At 34.4% G+C, this 13,475-nt stretch overlaps 1 protein-coding gene across 1 annotated transcript in view; it reads left to right on the forward strand.

Moving 5' to 3' along the window:
* The window catches only part of LOC120220111 (F-box-like/WD repeat-containing protein TBL1XR1), a 179,136-nt gene extending 165,775 nt beyond the window's left edge, over positions 1–13,361 (forward strand). Inside the window, exons 13-16 of the mRNA XM_039217109.1 lie at positions 3,037–3,164; positions 3,890–4,055; positions 7,548–7,649; positions 8,520–13,361. The gene's annotated coding sequence lies outside the window, so the exon portion shown is untranslated. The remainder of the gene's footprint in view (positions 1–3,036; positions 3,165–3,889; positions 4,056–7,547; positions 7,650–8,519) is intronic.
* The last annotated feature ends 114 nt before the right edge of the window (positions 13,362–13,475 follow it).

The raw sequence follows: 13,475 nt of genomic DNA on the forward strand, positions 1-13,475 counted from the left end.
TCCGCTCGTCATGGTCTCACTGTGAGATCGAGCTCAGAGTAGGGCTATGTGCTGACAGTGTGGAGCCCGCTTGGGATTCTCGGTTTCTCTCTTCCTTTCTCTGTCCCTCCTCTGCTCATGTGCTCTCTCACTGCCCCCCTCTCCCCTTCCCCCACACACATGTTCTCTCAAAATAAATAAACATTTAAAATAATAAAAGAATGATAGGAATTGTGATCCTAAGAAACATGTCTTAAGTTGTCTTTACTACTGTAAGGTCATATTGGTGTAATTAAAGTTTATTTACAAATGAAAAAAGTGGACTAATAGGTAACACAAATCTTTGTAGCATTTGTGTCTTTTACTAAAATCCTTTGAATTGTATAATTTGATTTTGCTGTGGTGTAAATGCATATCATCCTTGCTGGGAAACTGATGTAAAGCACAGAATTGCTTAGTTGGTAAGTGAGCCTAGTTGACAAGCCAACATCTGCAGCTTGACATGAATTTATGTTTTTCTTGTCAGTGTGACTAAAAGCAAAACTAACACTTTGCACCTATGCACAGTCACATTTAGAGAAAAAAAGCATTTTGAGATAAAGAACAACCTAATACTAATCTCCAATATTAATGAAGTTTTGAGCCCTTTCCTGCAAAATACTAACTCTTGTGAAAATAAATTTATCCTTAACTTTGTAATGCCAGTGACTCCAGGCGTGATGACCCTTACAGATGGGCTAATCATGAAGGGACACTGCTTTTCCTTCCCTCCCGTGAACAAACTAAACGTAACCTTGGTAACCTGGTGGGGGGTTTTCATTAAGCACCTGCTGTGGTTTTAGTTTTTCTCAAGCCTGGGCTCCCTTGCAAACATTGCTAGTAAAAAGGCTTCTCTTAATGCTTTCGTCTCTGCGAGCTGAGTATGACACAGAAGTGGACATGAAAGAGGACCAGTGGCTGGAGAGCCTACTGAGTTGCAGTTAGAGAGATGAGTTTGAACTAGAAAGTTTAGGCGAGGTGTTTGTCCTAACAGTAACAAAAGGTCAGAATTTTAAAGCAGAAACAAGATGGATCAATAAACGTGAGTTAAAAGATCATGCAGAGCCTGAATAGTGATTTGAGCCATGCAGATGGAGGTGGTAGGTAGGTGCGATGCTCAGAGAACTACAACCTTGATATAAAAATTAGGAAATTTTCTGCAGATGGGTAGCCATTCAAATCCAAAGACATGGAGGAAGTGGCATAGGTAGAAAGTACAGAGTAAGAAAAGAGGGAAACCTTAAAAACAAAAAGTCTTAAACTCCAGTAATTACCCGCTCAAGAAGAATGAGTTTCCAAAAGGAAACAAAGAAGGAATGACCCAAATGGAAAAGAGAGTGTTTAGGGAAGAATGTTTCAAGGGAGATGTGATGGATGGGAGTGGTTAACAGTAGCAGTGCCATTGGAAGGTCAAATAAAATTAAGTTTTAAAACATTTGTGGAGTTTATTTACATGCAGTAGTAAATACCTAGAATATAAAGAATACATGTATATTTTCAACTCAAGAAAGCCTGATTCTCTACTTACCATTTTAACTTTATTGCATTGTTACTTTTCGTGGTTTATTCTATGAGTCATTTTCTAAACTTACATTTTATTATGGTGAGAAAACTCAACATGAGATATTTTTTAACAGATTTTTAAGTGTACAGTACAGGATTGTTCCCTGTAGGCACAGTCCTGTGCAGCAGGTCTGTAGAACTGAAATGTTAACGCTGGTTAGTTAGCTGTCCTTTTCCCCTCCGCTTCTAGCAACCACCATTCTTTTCTTCGCTCCTATGAATTTGACTTTTTTAGATACCTCGTGTAAATGGAATCACGCAGTATTTGTCCTTAGGATTCATCCATATTGTTGCGTATTTCAGGATTTCCTCTTTTTATTAAGGCTGAATAACAAATACTCCATTGTATGTATATACATACAATGTATATTTTTATTTATCCATTCATCCATTGATGGACACCGGTTGTTTCCTTAGCTTGGCTTTTAAAGGCTGCAATGAACAGAGAGTGCAGATGTATTTTTGAGATCCTGATTTCAGTTCTTTTGGATAAATATCCAGAGGTAGGATTGCTGGATCCTCTGGTAGTTCTATTTTGATTTTTTTGAGGAATCACCATACTTTTTTTCATAGTGGCTATAACATTTTGCATTCTCACCAACAGTGTAACAGGGGGTCTCATTTCTCCACATTTGTGATAATTTATTACCTTTTTTATTTTGTGAGAGCCATCCTAACAGGTGTGAAATGATATCTCATTGTTGTTTTGATTTGCATTTCCCTTATGGCTAATGACATTGAACATCTTTTCACATGTGTATTGGCCATTTGTAGACCTTCTTAGAAGAAATGTCTATTCAAGTCATTTTGCCTGTTTTTAAATTGGATTGTTAGGGTTTTTGTTGTTGAGTTGTAGGAGTTCTTTGTATTTTTCCAAAATTAACCCTTTACTAGATATGTGGTTTGCCTATATTTTCTCCTATTCTGTCAGTTTCCTTTTTACTTTGTTGTAATTTTGTATTTCCATTTGGCTTTTTGTTTTTGTTGCTTTTGCTTTGGTGTCATACACGAATCGTATTATTTGCAAGTTCTGTTTGCCCTTCTCTGTTACAAAACGTTTTCTGATTCTAAATTCTAAGAGGAATTTACAATGTAGATCTTTTATTTAAGGAACAGTGTTAAAACTAACGCCTTAAAAATCTTAGGATCATTGTCCAAGGGATTCACTGAATGTTGGAAGTTTATACCATCTGAAGTTCTCAAGTTAATCTCTAGAACTACAGTTAATTCATTCTAGAAGCCTCACGATAGTGAACATTTGGAAAGGACTTTAAGCTAATTTGTCATTTTTAAAAGAGTGGTAAATATATTCTACATTTTAATGTCTTTCCAAATATTCTCTTGAGCTCGAATCTTGTTTTGGCTACAGTACGTATATTTTGAATTGGCAAAGTAGTAAATGTACCCTTTTTATGGGGAAAATATAATTTATACACATTTTTCTTTTTTACTTAGATATGGAGTATGAAACAAGACAATTGTGTCCATGATTTGCAAGCACATAATAAAGAAATTTATACCATCAAATGGAGTCCAACAGGGCCAGGGACAAATAATCCAAATGCCAACCTTATGTTAGCAAGGTAATATTTCTGTTTTCTCCTCCTTTTATGAGTCTGCCACAAATAAAGCTTCTAATACATATAACAGAGTTAGGAAAGAGTCCGTGAAATGGGAATGTATCCTGCAAGGAATAATTTTTTGATGGAAACCTCTAAACCCAGAGTTTTATTCTTATTTCAGACCATAAAGGATTTTAATATTTGGAGTTATTGAACTTTTACTGATGATAATCAAGTATTGATTAAAACTCAAGTAATTGAGGTATAGTGCAGTAATGTTTCTTCAGCATAAAAAAAAGATAAAGTTAAAAATATAGTCAGCACATTGTTCAGAACCATGGATCAATTAATATAAAAGAATTATTTAAAGAGGAAGGGGAAAAATTAGTAAGAAAAAGTGCTTGTGTGGCTCAGTTGATTAGTTCAGGTCTTGATCTCGGGGTTGTGGATTCATGCCCCACATTGAGGCACAGAGTCTATGTTAAAAGAAAAGGTGGGGGGGGGAGGGGAAGGGAATATGGTGAATTTAGCTCATTTTGTTTTTCAGTTAGAGACTTGGAAATGACCTTAAGCTGCCTTTTTTCCTGTTGCAGCTTTGCTTCCAGACACTTTCTTCTTAACAGCCCAATCTGGTTTCATAAGGAATTTGTGTCTTCCTACTAAGAATGACTGAATATTCTAGATTGTGGGTGGGACTTGTGTGTATTTCATTGTTTTTAAAGTCTTTTTGTTTCCTCCTTTGTCAGTGCATCCTTTGATTCTACTGTTAGATTATGGGACGTAGACCGAGGAATTTGCATCCATACTTTGACAAAACACCAAGAGCCTGTGTACAGTGTGGCTTTCAGTCCTGATGGCAGGTACCTGGCAAGCGGTTCCTTTGACAAATGTGTGCACATCTGGAACACACAGGTATGTCTCAATTATTGACATCATCACATGGTTTCATAGGTACTAACCAGCATTTGCTCTCCTTGGGTTGTCATTACTTTGATGACATTAGTTTAATTCTTAGAGTACTTTTTTTGAATTTAAAGATGAAGACCGAAACCAATTGAAGTTACATTTTCCTGATGTAGACAAGAATTTAGAAATAGATTTAGATTGTATTTTTTCCTCAACATTTTCCAGACACAAAATGTGAGAGTTCGAGATACATGTTTACATAAGTGATGTAATTTATTTATTTTCATGATATTGTAAAATGTTTTATTTTTGAGAAAGTATGTGCACGTGTGGGCGGGGAGGGATCCCAAGGATCCAGAGCAGGTTCCACACTGACAGCAGAGAGCCGGATGCGGGGCTCGAACTCACCAACTGTGAGATCATGACCTGAGGTGAAGCCAAATGGTTAATTGACTGAACCACTCAGGTGCCCTAATTTCTTTATTTTCTAAAAGAATTGTTTTTGAAGGAACTATGTATGAGCATATGTACTAAATGTACTAAAGGACAAAATTTTATGGCTGAACACAATTAAAATGTTCTGTCTTGGGGTGCCTGGATAGCTCAGTCAGTTGAGTTGAGCATGAGACTCTTGATTTTAGCTCAGTTCATGATTCTAGGACTGTGGGATTGAGCCCCACATTGGGTTAGACTGGGGGGCTCACGCTGGGTGTGGAACCAGCTTGAGATTTTCTCCTCTCCCCCACTTGTGTGCACACTCGCTCGCTTGCTCGCTCTTTCAAAAACAACAAAAAACTAGTCTACCTGTGTAGAGACAGTACTTCATAGAGATCCTTTCCTAAAATTGGAGAAAACAGCCAGTTGCTCTAATTTTTTCATCCTCTCACCTGTTTAGTGTTTATGCTCCATGTACTTTTTTTTTTCTTTTTTTAATAGCAATCACTTGACTCTCTCCCCCCACCCTCTCACCCTCCTCCCCACCAATCAGTGGTCAGCTCTTAGATGGTCAGAGCACACTTGTAATAAATTACTGTGGGTTGTCGCTCTTTGTGTAGCTGATCATCATAGTTGGTTGGACTATTTTTGCATAAATCATCAATTTCAAGTTATCATTTTTAAGTTATACATTCCACTGGTCCCCTTGAAACACTAAAAAGGTATATACTGTGAAGTCTTGCTCCCATTTTCTTCTTGATCCCTTGTAAGTAGCTTCCTGAATCTGTTTGGGAATAAAATTATTAAGATTCTTTCATTTTTATACTTTCACTATTTTATTTTTTCATTTAGGTTTTTAACTCTCTTGGAATTGATTTATATATATGATGGGAGGTAGAGATCTGATTTTAATATCTAATGATAGCCAATTGTCTCAATACTGTTTATCCCTTTGCAGCTTCATGATGCCATTTTTTTCATATACCAAGTTCTTATTGTGGTTTATTTATAGATTCTTTTGTTCTCCATTGGTAGACATTTGTATTTTTATATAGCTGCATCATTAGCATATTTTTAACAAGTAACTTTCTAAATCTCCCCTCATTAAGTTTTTCCCCCTTCATTAAAGTTTTATAATTTCTTTATGAAGGTCTTTTGTCTTAATTTATTCTGAAGTGTCTTATGGATATTATTGTTAACTATGAATGGCATCTTTTTAAAAATATATTCCTTTTACTTACTGGTTGTTGCTTATGTTTGGAACATTTTGAGTTTTGGCATATTGAGACTGAATTCATCCACCTCTCTGATCTCTTTTATTAGTTTTAATACTTTATATTTCCCCTTGGTATTTGCTTCAAGTTAGTCTTTTTTTGTGATTGAATAGCAGAAGCTTTATAAAAGTAATGTATAGATAATCTGCCTGTTGTATACATTTTCAGTCATTTATTTATTATGAGAAAATCAATTTAAATGAAATTTGGGTACGGATGTATAAGATTCTAATGGAAGATACTGATAGGTTCTTGGGGGCATTTGAGCAGTTGTCCATACTATTTAGCCGTATCACAACTGCACATCAAAAAATGTCATTTTATTTTTACTCTTAAGTTTGAAAATAGTAAAATGCATCTAGTAAGTTTTTAGTGCAGGAGAAAGTCATCCTTTTGTCATATATAAATCTAGTTTTTTCTTTCCTCACTTGGATTATCATCCATATGAACTGTTACCTAAGCATTTCATTACCTAAGATAAAATATTGAAGTCTGGTCTGAACATATATACATATTTGAGTAGTGCTGATGATCCGTTGGTCTTTGTGAATATTCTGGCTCTAGCTTGTGGACAGTGCTGTTTAGGGTCAATGATAGCTTAATCTGAGCTTAGAAATTGGGAAGTGCTTTTGAAAGAAAGTTGGGTTTTTTTTTTTTAACCCAAAATTTACTGTACTATACGTTTTACTTTCTATTCATCAAAAGATTTTAGATTTTGTTGGTGCCATTCCTTTCTCTTAATTAACCATGGAAGTTATGTCAAGATTTACTATGCTTACACTTGTTCATTAATCTTTTAAATTTTGGGAAACTTTAGGTAGGGGTAAAAACAACAGTTGAACCTTCCCGATGTGATCAGCTGTCTCAGTACACCTGTGGGTTTTGCAGTATTAGCAGACTGACTTTGAAGAGGAAAGCAAAGGAAAATGGTCTTCTAGCTCAGTGATTAAGTTAGGGTTGGCTGTCTGAGGAGGTGTTTACAGGGTACACGCCTTGCTGCCATGTCGTTTTATTTAGATCTGCTGCCTCGAGTTTGACCTTTTTCAGTTATCATAAAACTGAAGGGTACTTTCTTGCTTTGTCAGGGCAGAACACCAGAAGCGTATGTTTCATTGTTTCCAATTTGTTACAGCTGAACCTCTCTTCTTTGCCTAGGTTAATGACTGGTTTCCTAGGAGAATCGATTTTTTTTTCCTCTTAAATTTCTAACCTCTTTCAAGAGTAATGCACATGTATTCCTTCGGTACCTTTTATATCTCCCCGAGTTTAGGGGCTACTCAGTACATATGGAGACTTATACCGGAATTGTCTTTACTGGCGAATTGTCTTTACAGGCTTATTGTGTTTTCTCTTCGGGATGTTTTGTCGAAGAAATTCTGACTTGATTTTGTGTCTCCACATGTTGACCCAACTCATGCATCCTTCAACAGCAGCAACAATTTATTTTAAGCCACACATTGAATGTTTACTTCTAGCTATTAACTGTGTCAAAGAGGCCAAAGATACCTTAGCTAAGAATGGGTATCAATACTAGTTGAGAAACCGAGTGTGTGTGTGTGTGTGTGTGTATGAGATGTGTGATGTGTTGAGAGCAGACAAGTGTTATCTTTTTATAGAAAGATCCTCATAATCACATTTCTAGTGTTTCAAAACTTGTATTTATTTTGGAATCAAAGCTAAATTCTGTTTCTGATTGGTAGACAAATAAAGCCATATAATTTTACCACAGTATTTGGATTTATAATAATATATGCTCTCATTTTTAAGACTCTGATTTTCATTTTTTTAGACAGGTGCTCTAGTTCACAGCTATAGGGGAACAGGTGGAATTTTTGAAGTTTGCTGGAATGCAGCAGGAGACAAAGTTGGAGCCAGTGCATCAGATGGTTCAGTAAGTATAATGAAGTGTTTCCAAGGGGGTGGGTGTGTAAGCATAGTAAATAAATGTGGCTTATTGTGGTAGTGACTATAAAAGTCTTCCTTTCAAAATAAGTTTTCTGATAATGGTTTTGGTCCTTTTTACTGAAGGTTGTACATTTTTCATGTTTATTTCGTTCAAATAGTGTAAACAAAACATAGGTTATGTTTGCTGAAAGAGGATCTTCATAATCAAGAAATGGACAGTTACTTTTAATGTAAACCTTCATTAGCGAAATTGAGCATAGCGGAATACCACTCTGAGAGAGATTTGAATTTTTTAATGCCTATTTCTACCTTGTCTTCCTTTCAGAAGAGTGTTGGTGGCCCAGGGAAGGGGGAGTAGAGGCAGTTGAGTCCTGCATTGAGGAATGTGTGATACTGAGAGACTTACAGGATGAGGTTGGCCAAATCTTTATAGAAATACTAGTTGTGGCTTCAAAGGCTCAAAAGTAAAGGGAAGATAGAGAGGGTATTAGCCATTAGCTGCTTTCTGAAGCTATAGCTTAATATAACATGAGGTATTTTTCATTTAGGTACAAGAGATAGGAAATGGTCTATTTTGAGCATACTTTTTCTCCTTTTTAATTAATAGAGAGTAAATCTTCAAACTTTTAGCCATGGTTTTTCTCTGTAGTATTAGGCCATTGGTGTTTCCTCCATCTACTGAGACAATTTATCTGATTTCTGTTGGTTAAGTGCCCAGTGCCATGATTACTGTTGCTTTACCAGTTTCGTGAACTAGGAAGTAAAACTAGGTTTCAAAATGTACTATAGAAACATTAAGCTAAAAATGTGCAATGAAATTCTTAACACACTGGCTGATTATTTTAATTTCTTACAGGTTTGTGTATTAGACCTTCGGAAATAGCGCTACTAGTTGGAAGCCATGGACCGACTATGAATGTGTACATAGCCAAAATGACTGTCCCTGACCCATGTACTGCTATAGTCCCACTTGAACCATGGCCAGTCCACTACAGCCAAATCTAAAAGAAATATATACATACAGTGTATATAAACAAAATTGCACCCTGAAGATGACAGAATTTTGTCACAGCTTGTGAATTCTGTTCACCAAGTGCTGGAATCTAATCTGCTGTGCCCCTAAAATAGCATTTAGAAGTTTTGGATATGAAAAACAGAAGCGAAAGAAATAGGCGTTATAAAAGCAGCCCATATGTGTACCAGTTTTTGGATACTAATGACAGCCTTGTTCTCCCCTTTGAATCAGAAGACACCATGGATTATATTCTTTTTTCCCTTCAGTAGTTGAGCAGTTTGTATGTACAGAGAAAATGGACTTACAAAAACTTGCAGCAGTAGTTTGTTCTTGCTTTTAAACTTTGTTTTCGGTTTAGTTTACGGATGCATGAAGTAAGGGAGTGAATCAGTTTCTTGTTTATATTTTTTTCACCTTTTAAACAAAAAATTCTTAAAAATATTTTAATGCATTCTTTTGAAGAGATAGATGTTTGGTACATTTTATGGCTCCCAGAGCATATATTCAATTGGTGCATGTTGTGGAAGGGGGAATTGGAAAGTGAATGAAAATATATGACTTTTGGTCATGTCAATCTGTAAGACACATCAGTAAAAGGATATTATGCTCTGTTTTTTTTGTTTGTTTGTTTTTGTTTTGTTTGTTTTGTTTTTGTTCTTTTTTGGTGATGTGGCTTAAATGCAATAGTTTCTTTTTTGGGACATATTTCTGCCAATTAAAGACTAGAAGGGCACAATTTTTTTTTTTAATACCATAGAGAAGATACATAAAAAAAAATCTTCTGATGTTTTGTAGCCATAACTAAATTATGGTTAAAATGTGCACTATTGTGAAAAGGAGCAAAGTAGGTTTGGGTTTTTTTGTTGTTTGTTTATTTGTTTGTTTTGCTTTGTTTTTTAAGAGATTAAAATGTTTCTGGATAAGGATTAGCTTCTCAAAGTGTCCATCATTCTGTTTAGAAGCTGAAATATGTAATGTAACCAAACTCCAGTATTAAAAATCTCTTATGTTGTTTTTCTTTATACAAAGCAAGATAACGGCATATAACACTGCCATTACATGGCAAAATGTTTGCTACCTTAGTTTAAAAACAATCTTTAAAACAAAAGACTTGCTTCAAGATGTTTTTAAATAGCAGTGGTTCAGAATTTAAAAACAACAAAAAAAAAAGTATAATTGCACTAACCTCCCTGCTGCTCCGATTCTGCATTTGTGGTACTTGTGACTACATTTTTTTTTCACATATGGGTAGATTTAAGCTGCTATTTTTTTTTTCAGTAATCACTACTCTATCATGTCTTTTACTCTGTTTATAATATCAAGTATTTTCTTACAGTTATAGGTATCAGAGCAAATCTCTTCTTAAGCTCATACAATTAAAAGCTAAAATACACAGAATTTGCAAATGAGAGCATGGGGCTTTGTTTATATGTGTGATCAACAGGGTTTGTCATGATTAATGTAAGTATCCACAAGTCCACAAGTGTCAATTTTGAAGAGAATAGTTGTCAAATTTGTATCTCAAAAGATTATAATTAAGGAGTTGCTTATTAGTAAGCTTAGCAAATTTATAACACTATTTGTCACTAATTATTTTGAGGCCTTTACTACTAAAATTTTAATCTATGTTTTAAGTAGAAACTGATTTAACCCAAGTAATGCAGCTTTGATTTTCAGCATTTGTTGTTTTGCTATTTTTACAAAACAGCATTGTTTGAAGCAAGTCTTGATTTTACTAAGGTAGGATAGCATTTGCTATTGGTAAAGAGAATAAATACACTTAATTTCACAATACATTGTTATATGTACCCCAGTTATTGTTAGTGGGGACTATGATACTGTAATAATATTTTTTAAAATTTACATCCAGAGAGGCAGTCATTCATGATGGTTTTGTGCCAGCTGTTTTTAGGGTTTTGGATCACATTATAGATATTTAGAACTATTACCCTGTGACTTATGTAGGAAACCTAATATGCTGAGTATCTGGCACTTGAAATCCTGCTTTTATTGCTAGAGGTCCACATCTGTGGTAAACCTCTGTTGTTGTTTTAAAAAGATAAATAAAAATTTAAAAATCTGTGCAATAATTTTTAAATGTGCTCCCAGGAATAGACACAAATGTTTTGAGTAGGTTTAAGCTGCATTTTCCTTTAGCGATGCATCTGTCAATTGCACTGAATTTAAATCTGAAAGTCAGAGTGATTATTGATAGTACTTTTGTATTTTGATATTGACAATTTATTCATTTGCATACAGTTATTGACTTTTCCCCCCAGCTGATTAAAAGATAGTCAAGAAGTTCTGCAATATAGCTGCCAAAATAGACAGCTACATTTTTATGGTATTGTCATCTTTTCTTTTTTTTTTTTTTTTAATCTTTAGCTATTTTACTTAAGCATAATAGCCACAATAGGACATATTAAAAGATTATAAATACAGAGCTTTATTATCCTGAAGTCTTGGGTCTTTTAAGTATAAACTTTATCTGAAAGGTATCCATTTTGTAGGCTTGGGTTCTTTACGAGCATACAGTTGTTTATTTTTGCTGCTGTTCTCAACATCATCATTGCCTGCTGATGTGCCACCATGCTGCTCCAATAGACAAAAGTAAGATTGCTTCGAATTTGAGCAGTAACTCGATTGTAGGAGACCAAGTTTCACAGCCTGCAAAATTCTTTATTTGAGGTTCTTGGCTCATTTTTCCTTCCTTTTTTTTCTAAGAACTTACTCCTGAAGATCAACTGATTCTAATAGATTTTGTATCGGTATTCATTCTATATCATTGTTGTATAAGCTACTGTAAGAAACTTATAAGGAAAAATAGAAAGGAAAACTTGAATGAATAGAATACACATTGATTAAAGTAGAATAAGAAAGAGCAGCTGTCACTCTTAAACTTCATAAAGGAATATCTTTTTTCTTCTCCATATAGGAAATCTGATACGTGCTTATATTTGTTCCAATCCCCGTTTCTGTCATTGATCAGGTACCATCATTGACTTTAAATGACTTTTAGAAATGGTAACTTTTAATTTCCTGATAGATTTTAGAGTATATTGAATTCTGTTTTAATTAATAATTCTCTAGGTAAGTATGTTTTAGGATTAAACACCTTTTACAGATACTGAAAGTGCCTCCTTTTGTGGTGTAAAAAAACAAATTATGGTGCAAAAAGTAATTATTAGATTGAATTACATGAAGGTTTTTTGCTTTTTGACATAAAAATGTCAAGAGAAAGGCCAAAGATTTGTACTTTTTCACTTATAAAGCACTCCTTTTTTCCTTAAACTTCTTTCTGTCAAATCAGATTTAATGAGAGAGTACTATTTTTAAGGAGCTATCTGTTTATGTAGAATGATTTTGTTAAGAGTAATGTAAACTATTAATGCATAGAGGCCTGAAGAGGGGTATGCATTTTTGCTATTTAAAGGAATCACGAATGACTGTCCTTATGTGAGCAAAAATGCCTAATTTTAGTAAGTAAGCAGAAAAACAAATCTCAAATGCAGTGCTGTTTACTCTTTTCAAAACTGTTTTCATTTTCTTAAGCACATTGTACATTTCTATAGAACCTGCATTTATTCTCACATGCTAAGGGTGGTACTTGCATTTGGTGAATTACTGTTAACTGTTTCCACAGAAATTCTATTTCAGTGGACCAACATTGTGGCATGGCAGCAAATGCCAACATTTTGGGGAATAGCAGCAAATCTACAAGAGACCCTGGTTGGTTTTTTTTTGTTTGTTTGTTTGTTTTTGTTTTTCCTTCTGAATCAGCAGGGATGGAAGGAGGGTAGGGAAGTTATGAATTACTCCTTCCGGTAGTAGCTCTGAAGTGTCACATCCAATATCAGTTTTTTTTTTAACATGATTCTAGTTAAATGTAGAAGAGAAAGAAAAAGAGGAAGTGTTCACTTTTTTTAATACACTGATTTAGAAATTTGATGTCTTATATCAGTAGTTCTGAAGTATTAATAGCATTCTTTATTTCTGCCTTTACGTTGACAATGTTGAAGCAGGGTGAATAACTAGGGCATATATATTTTTTTTTTTCCTAGTAAGCTGTTTCACAATGTTTTCTTTGACGTTTCTGGATAAGTTCAAGAAAACATTCTGCATGTTGTATCTAGTCTGATGTACTTATCCATCTCATTAAAAACAAACACAGACTGCATTTTGTAGCTCTGTAATCCCTAAATACAGAAGTAATTCTCTTCTTTCCTGACCTTGACATTGTAGCTATAATGTTCTAATTTTGATTTTTACAAATCCTTTGGGTCTAATTCTGTGAGCCTACCTATAGCACTGGATTAAAATGTCTGCATCATTTCTTTAGTTATCCAGTTAACTTTAAAACTGTTGTAAAAGTGTAAACCAGCCCATGACAGTTTTTTGTACATGTTAAAGAACTTTATTGTTCAGTTTTCATGATTATTGTGTAAGGAAGACTGATATAGATGTTCTATGCTGTCCTGGACCATGTTAATTACACTTCTGATGTATTTTGGTTCCACATCACAATGATTTGTCCCCAATGATCCTTTTATCCTTTCTAGGCACATTTTTTTTTTTTTTTTTTTGTTGTTGTTGTTGCAGTTTCCCTTTGCATTGTATTGCTTTGACAACTGTAATTTGAATCAGATCTGAAAGAGGTCCAGAATAAAATATATTTTGATATTATGTTGGCTGTGTACATATATAAAACCTTTGATATCTATGTAGTTTGTATAGACTGTTTACTAGTCAAGTAAAGAGAGGGATGCTATTTCTTGTTTACAATTTCTTGTTTACATT

The sequence above is a fragment of the Hyaena hyaena genome, unplaced genomic scaffold, assembly GCF_003009895.1.
Source record: "Hyaena hyaena isolate Hyena2069 unplaced genomic scaffold, ASM300989v1 scaffold_671, whole genome shotgun sequence".
Lineage (NCBI taxonomy): Eukaryota > Metazoa > Chordata > Mammalia > Carnivora > Hyaenidae > Hyaena > Hyaena hyaena.